Here is a 17,312-nt window from a genome sequence, read left to right as displayed (position 1 = left end):
TATTAGAGTTACTTCATATCAGGAAATGAGAAGCTGTCTTTATGTTTCAATCCCCTCAAACAATTTAAATACCATCACAGTTAGACACTCTCTGAGGCTCAATAAATTCTCCTGTGAATTCATTTGGTAGAATTTCTTTTTTGTTTCTGAGAAAAGGGTATATTTATTTACAAACTTCTGTGTTTCTTCTAATACCGTTGGTCTGTTTAACATACTTATCATATTTTGGGACAAGTTTTAGTAAGTCATGACTTCACATGTTTGTTTAAAGATTTTTATCTGTATTTTTCTTTTTATTGTTAGTTTCTTACTTCAGGTTCCTTGTCAGTTGAAGCAGGAACTAGAACTACAAGAGGTCTGGTTATCTTAATATTTCCTCTTTTTTGGTTCCAAAAGAAAGATTAACTAAGAATATGTTCTGACAGAATAGGAAACAAATTTTTCCTATTCTTAAAAAGTTAGGAGAGATGGTAAGTTTTACCTAGTTGAACTGATCTTTCAAAAATTGTAATACAAAATTGTCTAACAATAGAATTACTGACATGAGGATGAACAGTCGTTGGGAAGGTACTTCCTGGGAGAATCTTTATGAAAATACAGAGAAGTCCTGAGAAGGTACGTCCAATGTATCGGTCATACAAACCCTACAACCTGAGATCCAGCCCCCATGACTGTGGCAACAAGTGTTGGTGTGGTGTCATATTTATTGACTTATTGATGAAAATATGTACTCCAATTGTACACAGAAAGGATTTTGATTCAGTTTTCAATGAAAGAAATTCACAATAAGGCTGTTAAAAAAGAAGAAGCAAATTTAAAACACAGCTTTCATGCCAAATGTCTTTCCCAAAGCCAAGAAAAGGCAAAAGCCCAGATCTCAATAAAAGTTTTTCTAGCTAAAGCCATATTTGTATTTTCTTCACTCAAAGGATAAATATCAAACTATAGAGATGGTCACTATGGCTTTTCCAAATCTGACCTCAATCCATCTCCCTAGCATGTCCTCCAGTTATAACCATTAAAATCTACCTTGTGCTACAGCCACTCTAAACTTTTCACACTTTCTTCAGGAATTTTAGCTCTTGCAAAAAGCCTCAAAACTTCACTGAGAGAAGAGAATATAAGAAAAGGAATACACAGCAAAGTGAGACAATACGCAACAGGCATAAAGGCATGAGAGGCAAGTGGCATTTAGAAAATAATGAGAAGTTAGGCACCTGACAGAGAACATAGTAGGAGATGGACACAGACAGAACTATCCGACTAAAGTGTAAAGGGATTGAAAGCCTTGCTAAGGAGATTGGAATTAATCTCATTGTCCCATGGGAGTCATCTGAAGGATTTAAGCGTGGGAATAACTAGATCATATTTGTGTTTTGGCAGGAGATTAGAGTTGAAGCTTCTATAAGGAAAGAGACAAGTTGGGAGACTATTGCACTAATCAAGACAGAGAAGATGAAATGGGTTGGACAAGAAGTGGTGGGTGTAAAGTGATTGATGGAGACATATCTGGGGGTGTTGTTGGATTGTTTAATCGCTTTTCCTTCCTTTCTAGGTCCAAGGTAGCCTAGGAGTGAACATCACCAGCTCTGTCTTTGCTGCATCAGGGATCATAATCACTATGATCAGCATGATTATTCTTTCAGACAGTTACTATAACTGGAACCCTAGAGAGGGGTTGGAGAATTATTACAAGCTCATACATATTTTAATGGTTAGTGCTTCCTCTTTTCATGGGATACTGTGGTGGAAGCAAGTAACAGGAGCCTGGGCTCTGGCAAAAATAGCAATCAGTATTCCCTAATTGGTGAATCACTTTGGAAAGTTAAAAGTTATTGAGACATAGGGCAATCTTTTATTTAGGAGTCAGGACCACATCTCATCTCATCTTTCTCTTTGTTCCTTCTCTAAATGTGATGAGGAGAAGTAGGAAGAAAGCCCTCGTAGCTATGGGACACAGACTCTGTAATGGTTAGTGTGCTAAGCATTTTGCATAATTTTTCCTGTTTAATTTCAAAATACCTGTAAGTTTGTACTGTTACCTACTCTAAAACTAGAGCTGGATGTCAGTCTCTCTACGTCCCACGGCGTTCTGTTGGAGCCCGAAGCAGTTGCCTGGTTCTCTAGTAATAAAGGAAAATTCTCTTGATCATTAGCCTACAAATGGCGAATAACCCAGTATCCCTCCCAACACCTCTGGATGTTCTTACAAGATTAAGCACTTTTGGCCTCAACATCCAGCTCTTGGAAAACTCTCAATCTCTGTTTCATATTTCACTATCTTTCTCTAGCACTTGCCCTCATCCAAATATTAGCTTAATTGCTTTATTCTCCAAATTACCACTTACACAAGATTTTGTAGGTGGTGAAACATCTAGAAGTTTTGGATAAGTGTGGGAAGGAAGAGTTATTGCTGCACCCGTAGCAGACTAAAATGCAATGGAATCTTTATTACTAAAAAGTCTACTAGTCATTCTCAACACCATGGAGTTTTCTGTTACCTCCCCTCCATATGAGCTTCTAGCCTTTCACTGTGCTGCTCAGTTCTTTCTCTCATTGTCTCCTTTCCAAACCCAAATTTGGAAACTCAGCATTCTTTCTAACTTCTTATGCAGGTAAATTGCATTAACTTGTCTTCATTCCTACCTAATCCTAGGTGAGTCTCAAGTGCTATATATTCACGCCAAAATAACCCCTTCAGTGATTTGCTGAAATCATTTACTCCTCTTGAGATTTCTAACTGTTCTTACAGTAAGAAATTTTGCTTATTACCACCCCTTCAAAATAAAAAGAAAATTTCTTCCAAGAACTTTAGAGCTTTTTCCAAGATCACGCAGTTAGAAATTGACAAAAGCAAGATTAGATCCTGGAACTTCCTGCTTCTAATCCACCTATTATTTAATGTTTGCCATGTATTTATGCTGAAGAGGAATCTTACTTTCAGTGTCAGAAATTCTCTCCACTCATAGACTTTAAGGGCACAATGATAGGGACAAAATCTACAATGTAACAGCTTCATAGGGCTGGCTGCTGGGCATGGGACTTGTGTGGTCACACAGGGCTTTGTAGACAGAAGTTTTCTGTCTTTGGTTTACTGCTCTGCTGTTGCTGCCTTAAATTCTTAATACTGTTTTAACAAGAGGCCCTGTAGGTGATGTAGCCAGTCCTGCCTTCATCTCAATCACCATCTCCCAGAGGCTGTCACCAGTTCTTACTAAACACTTTTTCTGCCTGTCCTTATAGCAGAGCACATCCATAACGGCTTCTTGGGATCTGATGCATCCAATTTATTCCTACCTGGATACCTGCACAGTTAGTAAACAGGTCTATGAGCCTATACTTTATGCTCAGTCCTGGGTTGGGCATAGTGGGAGACATAAGAAGGAGACCAGTCTTTACGTTTAGGAAGCTCCAGTCCTCCTGGGAGAAAAGTAGAAATATTGGAAAGCAGTTAGAGATTGACAAAGGACCAAGGGCTTACTTTTAACTATAATTTTAAAAAGAGGTTAGAAAAAGGTGAGTTCTTTGTAAGAAAGGTAGAGTGCACACTGCATGGAATCATTAGGAGAAGCAGATGAAATTGCCAATGATCAACTGTACTTGATCTAAAAATACAGCGATTTCATATGGCTCAAATTATATATATTACATGTATTTTTCTACTTATTCCTGGGAATGAGCCTGACACTTGTTTTTTGTAAATAAAGATTTATTGGAACATAGCCACATCCATTTGTTTACGTTTTGTCCATGGCTGCTTTTGTGCTGCAGCAGAGTTGATGGTTAGTGACCAAATGTCCTGCCACACCTGAAGTATATGCCAGCAGGCTCCTGATAGAAAGTTTGTTAACTCCTGTTCTACCTCACTAGATGGAAAAATCCCTGAGGTTGGGGAAATTAGCTGTTTTGTTTGCTGCTCTATCATCTATACCTACAATTTCTGAAACATATAGGCTGCTGAATATGTTGAAGACATGAGTAAATAGATAAAGGAACGATGAATGCAAATATTCTCAAGGTTCACTTGAGTCAGTGTCACTCATGTCCTGGGCTCTTGATCTATTGGCTCTTCCACAGCAGAAGCACCATTCCTATCTGTGGAGAAAAAAGGAAGAATATTTAGACCAAAGAATCCCAGGAATCAATGCAGGCATCTAATTCAAGTTTTTAGGAATAAGAGTACTTGCCAAAGTTTCTAAAATCTGACCATTTTTGGCTAAAGATTAGACCTAAAGTCAATTCTGTAAGAGGGATTAAAGACCAACTAATTTGGTGTTCATTGTTGCATTTGTTTCTTATTGTTGCTGTAACAAATTACTACAAATTTAATAACTTAAGACAACATAAAATTATTATTATCCTGCCTACAATTATTAGTCTGCCTTCAATTACTAAGATATGAGGTCATATTATCGTGCCAACTGTAAGGAATCTGTAGTGTCTGAAAGAACTAAGTTGATTATTATCTTGATAATCTCTTCCCCCATTTTACAGTATTTCACATTCTGTATCTACAATAGCATTGGAAAGTAGAGGGTGGGGGAAAATGCTCATTTCAGTAGTGATGAAAATAACAGGATAAGTGACATTCAACAGGCTATGAACTAGATAAGAGTATGGCTGCAATTAGGAGCCAGTTTTTCTGACCTCTGACCAATGGTTCATGTCTTTTGGTATTGTAATCAGTGGTCATTCTTTTGGGTTTCTCATCTCTGTTCTCCATGTTCCCTTGTTATGAATTTGTTCTTAGGGTATGGATGGTATGATGCACATTTTAAGTGTGCTGGAGTTCTGCATTCCTATGACTGTCTTTGGAAGTAATGTAACCTGTTGTAATCGTGATAGGGTGAGCATCAGGCTTCCCTTGAAGATACCCTCATTCATTTTCTATTGCTGTGCAATGGATTACACAAACATAGAGACATAAAACGACACACATTTATTATCTCTGAGTTTCCATGTGTCAAGAGTCTGGGCACAGCTTAGCTGGGTTCTCTGCTCAGGGTTTATAAGGCTGTAATTAAGGACTTTGCTGAGGCTGTGATCTCAGCTGAGACCTCTGGTCCTCTTCCATGCTCATATGGCCGAATTTATTTCCTCTCAGCTGTGGAACTCGTGAAAACTTGTTTCTACATTGAGGCCTAAGGGAGAGCAAAAGTCTTTGGTGATTTCAGCCACTTTTAAATGGCTCACATGATTGGACTAAGTCCATCCAGAATAATTTCCTTTTGGATAAACTGAAAGTCAACTGATTAGCAGCCTACTGACAGCGTGATATCCCATCATAAACACAGGTCCCACCCATACTGCAGGAGAGGGAATCACACTTGGGCATGTGTGACTTGGTGTCATCTTAGAATTCTGACTATCACAATGGATAAAGAAAAGTATTTTTCATCATCTTTAACCCCTCAGAGGGCCTTCTCGCCTAGTCCAGATCAGAGAACACTTCACAATGGAAAGGTCCACGAGGAGTGCTTGATGTTACTGCATTATCCTATAATTCCAGCCTTCCCTGGCTGTTGAAGAAAGGCAGGGTTTCACACTTCTCTGTCAGTGTGCGCATACCTACCCATTCTCTTACCCTGAGACCTGCAGCAGATACTCCCTGCTGCTGAGCAGAACAAAACGGCAACTGGAAAGGCATGGAAAATGGGAGGAGAGAAGAGATCCAGAGACACTAGGAAGAATAGAACAAGGATATTTTCCAACAGTTGAGCATTCCAGGGTGAGAAAATGGGTAGTACAGGCCGGGCAATGGTCATTAGTTTCATTACCCAAAGACATTGTCAAACAAAGGCCAAAAACAAATCATAAAACAATAATAGTTTGATGAGATTATTTTTATGGTGCTCTTCTCCCCCATTTGGTGCCTCTTTACTCTCTTTTGGGGCTCCCATGCTACACCACATACCCCACCCCCAGAGCCCTTGCCCATAGAAAAGAGATTGACTAAATCACATTAACTTTATTGGTGGACTCTTCAGTTATGAGACCCTAATAGCTAGTTTCTCAGCAATTCCCAGTGATTTTGTAATTTCATTAAGTGAAGCATTTGAACCAGGGAGCAAACTCCTTAGTAACGTTCACATCATAATATCTAGCACTGTGTCTCCTTCTGCTCCTGGATTAGTTATATAGCTGGGAAATGTTGCTCCTGCTAATTCCACTGCTTATAGAATTAGGAAGTGTGAATCAAGAAAAGCAATGGTGGGACCGGCCCAGTGGCACAGTGGTTAAGCGTACACATTCCGCTTTGGCAGCCCAGGGTTCATGGGTTCGGATCCGGGGTGCGGGCATGGCACTGCTTGGCATGCCATGCTGTGGTAGGCGTCCCACTTATAAAGTAGGGGAAGATGGCACAGATGTTAGCTCAGGGCCAGTCTTCCTCAGCAAAAAGAGGAGGATGGGCAGCAGATGTAAGCTCAGGGCTAATCTTCCTAAAATAAAAAACAACAGGAAAAAGAAAAGCAGTGGCTTTGGGCCATATAATGCCCAAGCCTCTATCTCTTCCTGGATCTCCTCCAACACGCACTCTTCTTGACAGTTATGCAAGAACACCACTTGCGAAAGCACCAGAATCCAACTCTTTATATTAATATATATATACATACATAAAATTTGGAACTATATTCTCATTTTCCCCCAAGAACTCCACAACACATTTCATCATTCTTTATGCACAATAGCAGAAGTTAAATAAATATATCATGCGTTTTATGAGTCAATAGCCCTTGAAATTTTTCATCCATCTTCAGGATTTTGTAAAAAGACATGAAGGTGGTAAATAAGATTTGGTGGAAAAAAAGGCAAAAAGATATTGTTGAAGTGACGCCTCCATACAGACTATGTATTTCTGCTTCCCTGGCCAATACTCTTCCCACTTGTTTGACTTTTGTTTCCTGCCTTTGGGAATGCAAGGCGTTTTTACTGGTAGAAATTTGAGATGTATGGCTCTTCCCTCTGTGTCCTTTTCCTGCTAGGCTTCTCCCATAGAAAATACCTTTGACTAGCACAGTCAGTACTTGTATGTGCACAAACCATTATTTGAGTATAAATACACGTGGAGTAAAAATCACATCATGGTCAAATTCAACTTATATTTTTTCTCTCTTTCTTTTCACCTTCCTTTTCTTGCCTTTCTCTCTCCTTCTCTTTCCTACAGGGCAGGGTTACATCCTAATCAAATTTGTATCCAGTGCCATATATGATTGAGCACACACATGGTATTTACTGAATGTTCATTAAATACATTTGACTTATTATAGAGCAAAAATAAATTAAATAAAATTAGAAATAATAAGTCCAGGTACTGCCTACTTCCCATTCAGATATGATATGGCGGAAAGAGACTGTTGATATCAGGAAATATAGTATAGTAGTGAAGAATGTGGGTTTTATAATCAGCAACCCTGGGTTTTCATCTCAATAACTCCATTTCTCTCGATTGTTACCTGTGTGACCATGGACGTGCTGCGAAATTTCTCTGTACTTCATGTTTCTCTTCATTAATTTTGTGATAATATCACCAGGCTGATAGACACGTGATAAATACTTGATACAATATAGGTAGAGCATCAACTACTCCAACTGGTACATACTGAACTGTAAGGGTTTTAATTTACACACATACTTGAGTATATGCACATGTGTATTCATTTGTATACGTATAATATCAATTCATTATCATTTTTTTCAACACGTATTTATAAAATGCCTATGATGGGCAGGTATTGTTTTAAGCATATGAGAATCTAGTGGTGAGCAAGAGGGATGACGTCCTTCCTCTCATGTAGGTTAAACCAACAGGGCAGGACATAATTGAACATATAAGTAACCAGTCAAAATATTTTCATATATAGTTAGAAGCTACATGGAAAGTTATGTGTACGGTAATGAGCTAGAATGGTTGGTGGTAGTGCTGGGGGAGTATGGGACATTAGAAAGGGTAACCAGGAAAGTTCTCTCTGAGAAAGTTGTAGTTTATATAAGCAGCCTAAGACTGGTAAGTTTTTAGCTATAAAAAGTTCCTACAAACATCTAGGCTATTAGAGCAAGATGTTATGATTCTAACTTTTAAAGAAGACTGCCTGCATTTCACATCATGTCCTTTTAAACTTCTCAGTAACTTAGAGGTCTGTTTTAATTGATTGATTTTTCTCCTGGTTATTGTCATTTTTCTGCTTCTTGGCATGAATAATAATTTTTGATTGGATGCTGGATATTGTTATTTTTGTGGTTGATTGCTCAAATTTTTTTCAAAGAGTGTTGCACTTTGTTTCTGGCAGGCAGTTAAGTCCAGTTTGAGACTTCTTAAAGCCTTTATAGGGAGGCTATAAACTTGTTATGACCCTTGGCTAGTTTAGATGTATTGTCAAGGCATAATGAAAGTGAGGATGAAGGAGTTACAATTTCCCTTTATTAGGGTGAAACTCTGCCTTGTACCCAGAAGGTTAACGTGGGAAACACAGTAACCAAAGTTTCGGGGCTTGCTTTGCAGAAGAGCTGGAGAACCGCTGATAAGAGAGCAGCTTGCTGACTGCCCCTGCCCCACCTGACTAAGCATCACATAGGAGCATTGAGATGCTAAAATGACCAGTTGTCAATTTTAGACATCACAGACTAAAAATCCACTGCATGCAACACAGAGAACGCCCCCTCCCAAATTCGCACATGTGATCCATGTAGGAATATGAAAGACAGTCCTGCCTGTGCAGAGGATTCTTAGAACTTCAGCCCCAAAGCCCCATGTCCCCTTCCTCTGCCCCAAACCCCAGATGAAAGCCTTTTCCTTTTCCCCTTCAAGGAGGAGCATCTGAGTTTTAACTTGCATCTCCTCGTCTGGCTGCCTTTTGATAATCAACCTCTTTCCTTGCCACTAGCCAGGCGTTCCAGTTATTGGCCCTCCTGTGTGGCAGGTAAATGAACCTGGTTATTCTTTGATAGGACTTCTGGAATGTCAGCCTGTAAATGTGTACTATTTGACAATAAATTTAAAAGGAGTCTCTTTCAGATTTCAGGAGCTCTGTCTCTACAATGGCTACCTATTTTATGGTTCTCTACTCACTAATTCTTGCTGCCTCAGCTCCTTCAAACTCTGATTTCTTTCTCCTCAGTACAAGAAGAGCCACAGGAATCCATCTCCTTGACCATGGTCTGGAAAGATCCTTCATGCAGAAAATCAGAACAGTTGTTATTTGTATGTTTGTTGCCATTTCCTCAATGTGCAAAACCCTGCATTGACCACTGTCCAATGTCCTCAAGCGTTGTTTAAAATCTTTCCCCAGTTTTCTAATTATGCTGAGTGGAAGAGGAAGTCTGGTTCCATAATGACTGGAAGATTTGTGCTTTAATTTTAAAAGGATGCTTGTAAACAGAGATGGCTTTTCTTTATTCTATTGACTCTGTCTGGAAACCCCTTACTTTCTTTTGTCTAACTCTCCTTTCATTTATCTATCTCCTACTCATTCAACAAGTTTCCAGTTAGATGTCCCCTTCTCCAGGAAGTCTTTTCTGCATCACCAAGGTTGAATTGAGTTCCCTATAAGCTCTGTTAGAACACTCTTCTTTAACTTGCAGAGAACTGATTATCCTGGATTTCGATGGTATGTTTACTTGTCTGGCTGCCCCATGATCTTTAAGTTCATTGAGGTCAGGAACTCTATCATTTTTCATCATTTTATCTGCAGCACATAGCATACTGCTTGGCTAATGGGAATTTTTCTCTAAGAGAATGTTGAATGAATGAGAACTGAACACCACTTTACTTTCCTCCTCCCTATAAAGTAAATATTGATTTTATATTATGGATGAGGAATCTTATGTTTAGAGAGACAACAAAGTCATGTAATAAATGATTGGTATTGGGTTTGTCTTAGTCAAAGACCAGGCTTTTTCTATGATACCAGCTTCCTCTTTGATTTAGGAAAGTACCATATTAATTATTGTTATGCAAGCAACTTGTTGACATTTTACAGACATTCATCTCTACTGGTGGAATTTCATATAAACAATACATTTAAGTTATGTATAATATAACAACACAGTTCTCCAGGGAGACAAGGAGAATGTGTGAAATTGTCAAAAGTGGCTTTTCAAATGATTTTTAAATGCCATTAAGTTAGTTTGTGTGTATAAAGATCTTTGAGGAGAGTTTGACATCCAGTAAATCCTCAACCACTGATCTCCACTGATATACACTATATACACTAATAAACCACTAACAGTGGTAATAGCCACTATTATTTTCCTATAAAAGACTGTATGAGGCAGTCACTGACTGTTAGCAAATGTCACAACAGACTTCCACACCCATATTAGGGACACAGGCTCAGTTAGTACTTCCGATGTAAAAAAGGAACTAGTGGTGCGACTCAGAAATATTCAGCACCACCTTTGGCATTCAGACAAATTGCCAGAAGAGGAATGCACAGGTGTGGAGTGGGGACAAGTTATTATACCTAGACTGAAGGCACTTGCCCAGAATTTCTGGCACTTATAAGACACCTGCAGACGTTGCTGGCTTGAAGAAAGGTAGGTCCAAGGACATGCCTTCCTAGGCTTTAGGGCTGATGGTTTCTACATCCACTTGTTCTAAGATCCCAGGAAGTGGAATGAGAGAGGATGAGGTCACCTCCCATGGCACAAGCTGGTATTCCAGGTTGGGGTGGGTTGAGTGCACCTTTAGATATATGTTTGGTGTTTGGAGGAACAATCTTTGCTGCAGAGGATGGGGGTAAGGACAGGCTCCCAACAGCTGACGCTCGATAAGGTTGTTTTAGTTACTTTTGTTCTCTAAATCCTCAGGATATCAGGAAACTGAAAGCAATATTTTATACTTTTGACTTATTATTTCATGTACTCTTGATGCCCTTTCCTGCAAGGTCTTTATTCTCTGTCTCTGACTTACTATTTTTAATTTAACATTTAAGAAAATATCTACCACATGCAGAATTTGGTGTAAATTTTGTAGGGCAAATGTGGGGTCCCCAGTCTTACGTAGGCCCTGAGATAGGCTGTGACCTGACCTAGTTCTACAACTGTCTTTGACACCATTCATGTGACACCCAAGGCATAAGCTCAAGATGCTCATGAGGAAGTGGGTGAATAAAAGAGACTTTGTAGTTTCTTAGTATTCTTGGGACCACAAAGAAGGACGAAGGCAATTGTTCCCAATGCATGCTTTCCTTGCATGGGGTTAAAGAAAATCTAGAGAAGGCAAATAACATATCCAAAGTCACACTAGGCAGTAAAACAGCAGGGAGTAGAACCCAGACTTGTTGAATCCTAGTTGAGGTCTTTCCCTGCTCAGGTAACCATCTCTACATTACCATCATCATCATCCTCCATCAAACCACCCAAGTTCAGGCCTCCTTATGCGCATCTATTCTATCTTATAGGTTTGACAAGGAAGGAGATGTGGCCCCTTTAGACCACCCTCCTCATGGTCCCTCCTTGGCAACTGTGACCCATGAGGGGAATGGTGACATAAAGATAAGGAAACAAAAGATTGATGTTGGTGCTGATCCACAAGGAGATTGAAGGCAGTAGAAGAAGAGAGGGGAGCTTTCTAAGCTTCTCTCCATCTGTAATGGGAACAACTACAAAAAAGACACTATAGTTGTCAATAGCCAAATGCATGTCACAGATGACTGGACAAGACTAGATTCAAAGTCCTCCCCAAACTGGAAGAAATGTCCCTCATCTCTATCCAATATTCTCTGTTCTTTTGGATTCCTTGGTATTTGAATATGGGAAAGTTAAGCCCATATTCACACACTTTTTTCCTTAACACATGGATTTCTATGGTATGAAGGTAGGAGCTGTTATATGAACTTATAGTGAGGGGTTTTAGAAAGACAGAGCACCATACCTGAGTGGCCAAGACCTGACGTGTGTTACCACTGAACTACGGAGAGAACAGAAGAATCATTTGAAAGCATTATTTTAATACAGTGTCTGCTCTGTGGAAGCTCACAGTCTTATTAAGTATAGAGGGAAAACCATTAGAGATGTTTGATAAGACTGAGCCTACATTTCCTAAATCCTCAGTCTGTAGGTGTGTCTGAGAGATCAATGCAGAGTTTCCTTTGCATTAAAGAGAAGTAAGCTCAGGTACACTTTTAGCTGGATTAAGAATTATTGGTACTTACCTTTACAACACTTTTGGTCTCTATGCTGTAAGAGAGAAATAACTAAGATTTCTTAAACTCTTCCTTACCACCATAGATTGAGTAAGCCATGTGTGGGGAATGGAGGAGGTGGGGAGTTGTACTGAGAGAAGGCAGAGACTGTGAAGCACTGTCAGTGTGTGAGGAGATCAAATCCTGGGCTGGTGTGTTTATGGGGGAGGAGGAGTTGTAGTTGTTGCAGGGTGTCTGTGGGAGGTGCAGAACATTCTTGACAAGGGGTTCAACATGTGCAAATGCCACCATATAGGAATGAAATTACTGCTCTGGAAGTATTAAAATAAGTCAAGTGTATTTGTGGCTTCAAAAATCAAAAGAGAGAGATTCAAGGTAAGATTAGGACAACGGGTGTGGGCTGAAGGAGCAGAGCTGCTCCTTCAACGACATTACCCATTTTAACTTTACAGTGAGGGCCCCGGGGTGCCAAGGGAGGATTTAGAGAGGAGGGTGACAGAATTCTTTTTGCACTTTAACACGATCATTCTGCCTACAAAGTGGAGAATGAGCTGGACATACATGCTCACAAGTGGACACAGGAGAACATTAAGAGGCTTTGAGAAAATTCCTGATAAAAATTGGATGATATCTTGGTCTGAGGATGTAGGAGAAAAACTCAGATTTGAAATAATTGTGTAGGGTTGGAAGAACATGGTTGATTTGGAGATCGAGGGTGGGTAAGAGAAGGTGTCAATGACGACCTACCAAGTTTTTTTAACATGGAAACCTGAGCTAATTGTTGGGCTTTCCAAAGACGACCTATCAAGTTTCTTAACATGGAAACCTGGTCTAATTTTCGGGCCTTCCATTAAGAAAACTCTTGGAATCCCATAACCCTCTCATGATTCTTGTTACCTTTAGCTTTTGCCATTCTGTATTAGGAACTAATCGTAACACTCTGAAATAATCTGCAAAAGAGAGGAAGCCCCAACCCATGACCAAATGGCACAATGAATAACATGCTCTAACTAATCATATAAGCCCCTCTCCTCTGCCTTTCCAGGAGCCCTGTGACAGGAGCAAGTGGGAGCTGGGGATGTCAGGAATAAAGTTCCTCTCTAGCATGTTCTTGAGTGGCAGCAAGTATTAGAGGAAGTTTATGTTTTATACATTAAACATAAATTATCCAAAAATGGATAAATAAGAGTAGTAACAACAATAATAATAGTTAATATGTGTTTAGTATTCATCATGTGAAATGCAGTGATTTAAATGCATTATCTTGTTATTAACTTCCCACAAGAGATAGGCACTGTTATTTACAGTAGAGAGTTATAGAAACACAATAGTAAGTAACTTGAGCAAAGAATGGCAGAACTGGAATTCAAACCAAGATAGTGTAATTCCAAAGCCTCTTTGCTTAATAAGATCCACTATACTAGTCTGGTGAATGGAAGAACATTTGGAGGTTTTCTCTCTTTTGGCTATTAGAGATAATACTGCTAACAAAATGTGTATGCAAATTTTGGGTGGACTTATATTTTTGTATCTCTTTGTTATATACCTGCAAGTGGAATAGTTGGGTCATATGGTAAGTCTCCCTATTACATTTGGAAAACAAACTGTTTTCCAAAGTGACTGCTCCAATTTTCAATCTCAACACCAACGTTTGAGGATTCCAATTTCTCCACATTCTAACCAACAGCTGTTACTGTCTTTATTTTTTCCTTCTGAGTTGGTGTGAAGTGGTATCCCCTTGTGATTTTGGTTTACATTTCTTTCACGATAAATGACATTCAGCATTTCTTCATGCACTTATCAGCCATTTGTCTATTTTCTTTGGAGAAATGTCTATTTAAATTCTTTGTCCATTTTTAACTTGGATTATTTTTCTCTTTCATATTTGAATTGTAGGAGTTCTTTGTATATACTGGATCCAAGTCCTATATCACATATAGGATTTGCAAATATCTTCTCCCATTCTGTGAGTTTTCTTTTCACTTTCTTCATGGGACCCTTTGAAGTAGGAAAATTTCTAATTTTGAAGAAGTCTGATTTATCTGTTTTTTCTTAGTTGCTTGAGGCTTTTATTTTTATAGTTCAGAAACCATTGCCTAACCCACGTTCACAAAAACTAACTCCTATGTTTTCTTCTAATAGTTTCATATTTTTAGCTCTTATATTACGATCTTTCACCCATTTTGAGTTAATTTTTTTGTTTGGTGTGAAGAAGGGTCTAAGTTTGTTCTTTTACATTCTTTCACAATCAGTTGGGAAGTGACCTTCTTCTTCTCATTTTTCAAAGAGTTTTTGAAGGAGTTATTAATATTTTAAAAAATGCCTAATAGATTTCGCCAGTGAAACCATATGGGCTTGGGCTTTTCATTGTGGGAATCTTTTAAATTACTAATTTAATTTCTTGTTATAGATCTTTGTAGCTTTTGTATTACTTCTTGATTCAGTTTCACTAGTTAGTGCCTCTATAGGAATTTGACTATTTCATCTAAGTTATCTAATTTAATAGCATACGGTTTTTCCTAGTATTCCCTTTTAATTTTTTAAAATTTCTGTCAAGTTGGTAATCATGTTCCCTTTTTCATTCCTGGTTTTAGTAATTTCTTCTTGCACTTTTTCCTGTTCAACCCAGCTAAAGGATTTCCAATTCTGTTGATCTTTTAAAAGACTACTCCATCCCAAGCATTCATTAGTGTTGTGGCTGTTGTCTGTTTTTTTGTTTTTCTGTTGCTATTTTTTGTTTGTTTGTTTAGTGACTCCTTGGTTCTGTGAAGTCTGTATTTTTTGTAATCTGTGGACATTGAACTTTCTGCTTGATTAGTTTAATGGTCAACTAATGATTTAACAGTTGTCTTTAAGAGCCCTAAAATAGTAAGTCTCCTCTTCTTTTCTGTTAGGCTTTTTGTGTGTATGCACTGAGGCAACTTCAGAGTTTACAACTCTGTCTTAGTCTTTCCTTCTTACTTGCATAGATTCTTAAGATCAGCTATAGTTGAGGGATCAGGGACTTCTCAGCTCTTTCTTGGGCGTAGACGCAACCCTCCACATGTGCATGACTTTCTAGATTTCCATGGATACATTAGGAATTTTTCAAAGCTCCCTGCATGTACCTCCTTCTTGTCTTTTTCTTTTAATTTTTTTTAATTCAGCTTTTCTTTCCCTGAACAGCTATCACTGCCCAGGAAGGTGTGAATTAAACAGTTTCTAATGATTGTTTTTGACAAACACCTTGGAGTTAGGGTTTCCTTCACTGAATGAACTCTTAGTCACATCAAATAAAGACAATATCTATGAGTGTGGCTCTTCTAGGTAGTTGCCAAACAGATCAAATACTCATAATACTCTGGTGATGGAGCTTTCTGGGATTTACAACCCTGTTCTAACACCTCCATAGCCTGTTAAGCTACTGGTTTTTACAACTTCCGTGGTTCTAAGTAAAAAGATGACAAAGCTCAAAAAAGAAAAAAACAGTAGAGAAAATCAATGAAACCAAGAGTAGCTTCTTCAAAATATCAACAATATTGACATAAGTTTAGTTAGATTAACTAAGACAAAAAGATAGAAGAGTCAAATAACTAAAATTAGAAACAGAGGAGAGCACATTCTTACAAATTTTACAGAAAAAATAAAGTGACTATAAGAGTATCATGAGCAATTATACTCCAAAAAATCAGATAATGTAAATGAAATGGATAAATTTCTAGAAACATACAATCTGCCTAGACTGAATCAAAAATAAATAGAAAATGGGGAGGGCCCTATAACTAGTAAAGAGATTGAATGAATAATTAAAAACTTCCCAAAAATGAAAACTCAAGGATGAGGTAGCTTCATTGGTGAAATCTACTAGATATTTAAAGACGAATTAACATCAATCTTTATCAAACTCTTACAAAAAATTCAAGAGGACCAAACGCCTCCTAAGTCATTCTATGATGTCAGCATTACCCTGATACCAAAGCCAGATAAAGACATTACAGGAAAAGAAAACTACAGACCACTATCCCTTTTGATTATTGATACAAATATCCTCAACAAAGTACTAGCAAATAAAATTCAACAGCACATTAAGAAGATTATATTTCATGACCAAGTCAGACTTATACCTAGAATGCAAGTGCAGTCCAACATTTGAAAATGGATCAATATAATATACTGCATTAACAGAATGACATAAACAATAATATGTGATCATCTCACGTGATGTAGAAAAAGCAATGGACAAAATTCAACATTCTTTTATGATAAAAACATTCAGAACACTACCAATAGAAGGAAACTCCCTCAACATAATAAAGGCTATCTATGAAAAAACCCACAGTCCACCTCATACCCAATAGTGAAAGGATGAAAGCTTTTCCTCTAGGCCCAAGAGCAAGACAAGGATGCCTGCCTTTGCTACTTCTAGTCAACATAAAAATGGAAGTCCTGGTCAGAGCAGTTAGGCAACAAAAAGAAATAAAAGGCTTCCAAATTGGAAAAAAAGAAGTAAAATTATCTCTGGTCACAGATGACATGCACTTCTATTTTGTAAACACCAAAGATTCCATACACAAAAAGACGGTAGGTGGAGGAAAATTCAGTTAAGTTGTAGGATATGAAATCAACACACAAAAATAAGTTGCTTTTCTATACACTAACAATGAACAATGAAAAGGAAATTAAGAAAATAATTTCATTTATACTGGTAGCAAAAAAAAAAAATGTTTAGGCGTAAACTTAACTATTGAGGTGAGACTTTCACACTGACAACTACAAAATATTCCTGAAAGCAATTGAAGATGACACAAAGAAATGGAAAGACATCCTGTGTTCAGGGACGGGAAGACTTAATATTATTAACATGCAAGTATTGAATAGACTCAATAAAATATCTATCAAAATTTGAGTGATATAGTTTTTTCAAGGAATAGAAAAATCAATCCTAAAGTTCAAATGGAATTTCAAGAGAGTTTGAATAGGCAAAGCGATCTTGAGAAATAAAAACAAAGTTGGAGATCTCACACTTCCTGATTTAAAAACTAACTACAAGTCCATGGTAATCAAAAAATTGTAATACTAGCATAAAAATAGATGTGCAGATCATGGAATGAAATAGCACAGAAATAAACTCTCACATATATGGTCAAATGATATTCAACCAGGGTGCTAAGATCTTTAAACAGGGAAAGG

At 38.0% G+C, this 17,312-nt stretch overlaps 1 protein-coding gene across 2 annotated transcripts in view; it reads left to right on the top strand.

Moving 5' to 3' along the window:
* Positions 1 to 557: 557 nt before the first annotated feature.
* LOC106844392 (membrane-spanning 4-domains subfamily A member 4A-like) overlaps positions 558 to 17,312 on the top strand; it is a 32,728-nt gene continuing 15,973 nt past the window's right edge. The window contains exon 1 of one of the 2 annotated variants that reach the window (XM_070487909.1): positions 558 to 615. The gene's annotated coding sequence lies outside the window, so the exon portion shown is untranslated. Of the gene's footprint in view, positions 616 to 10,368; positions 10,534 to 17,312 lie in introns of those variants that run through there. The other variant, XM_014861800.3, reaches the window with a different exon arrangement.

This window comes from Equus asinus, chromosome 17, assembly GCF_041296235.1.
Source record: "Equus asinus isolate D_3611 breed Donkey chromosome 17, EquAss-T2T_v2, whole genome shotgun sequence".
Lineage (NCBI taxonomy): Eukaryota > Metazoa > Chordata > Mammalia > Perissodactyla > Equidae > Equus > Equus asinus.
Note: the sequence above shows the minus strand (reverse complement) of the source record. Positions and strands in the feature narration are given on the sequence as shown.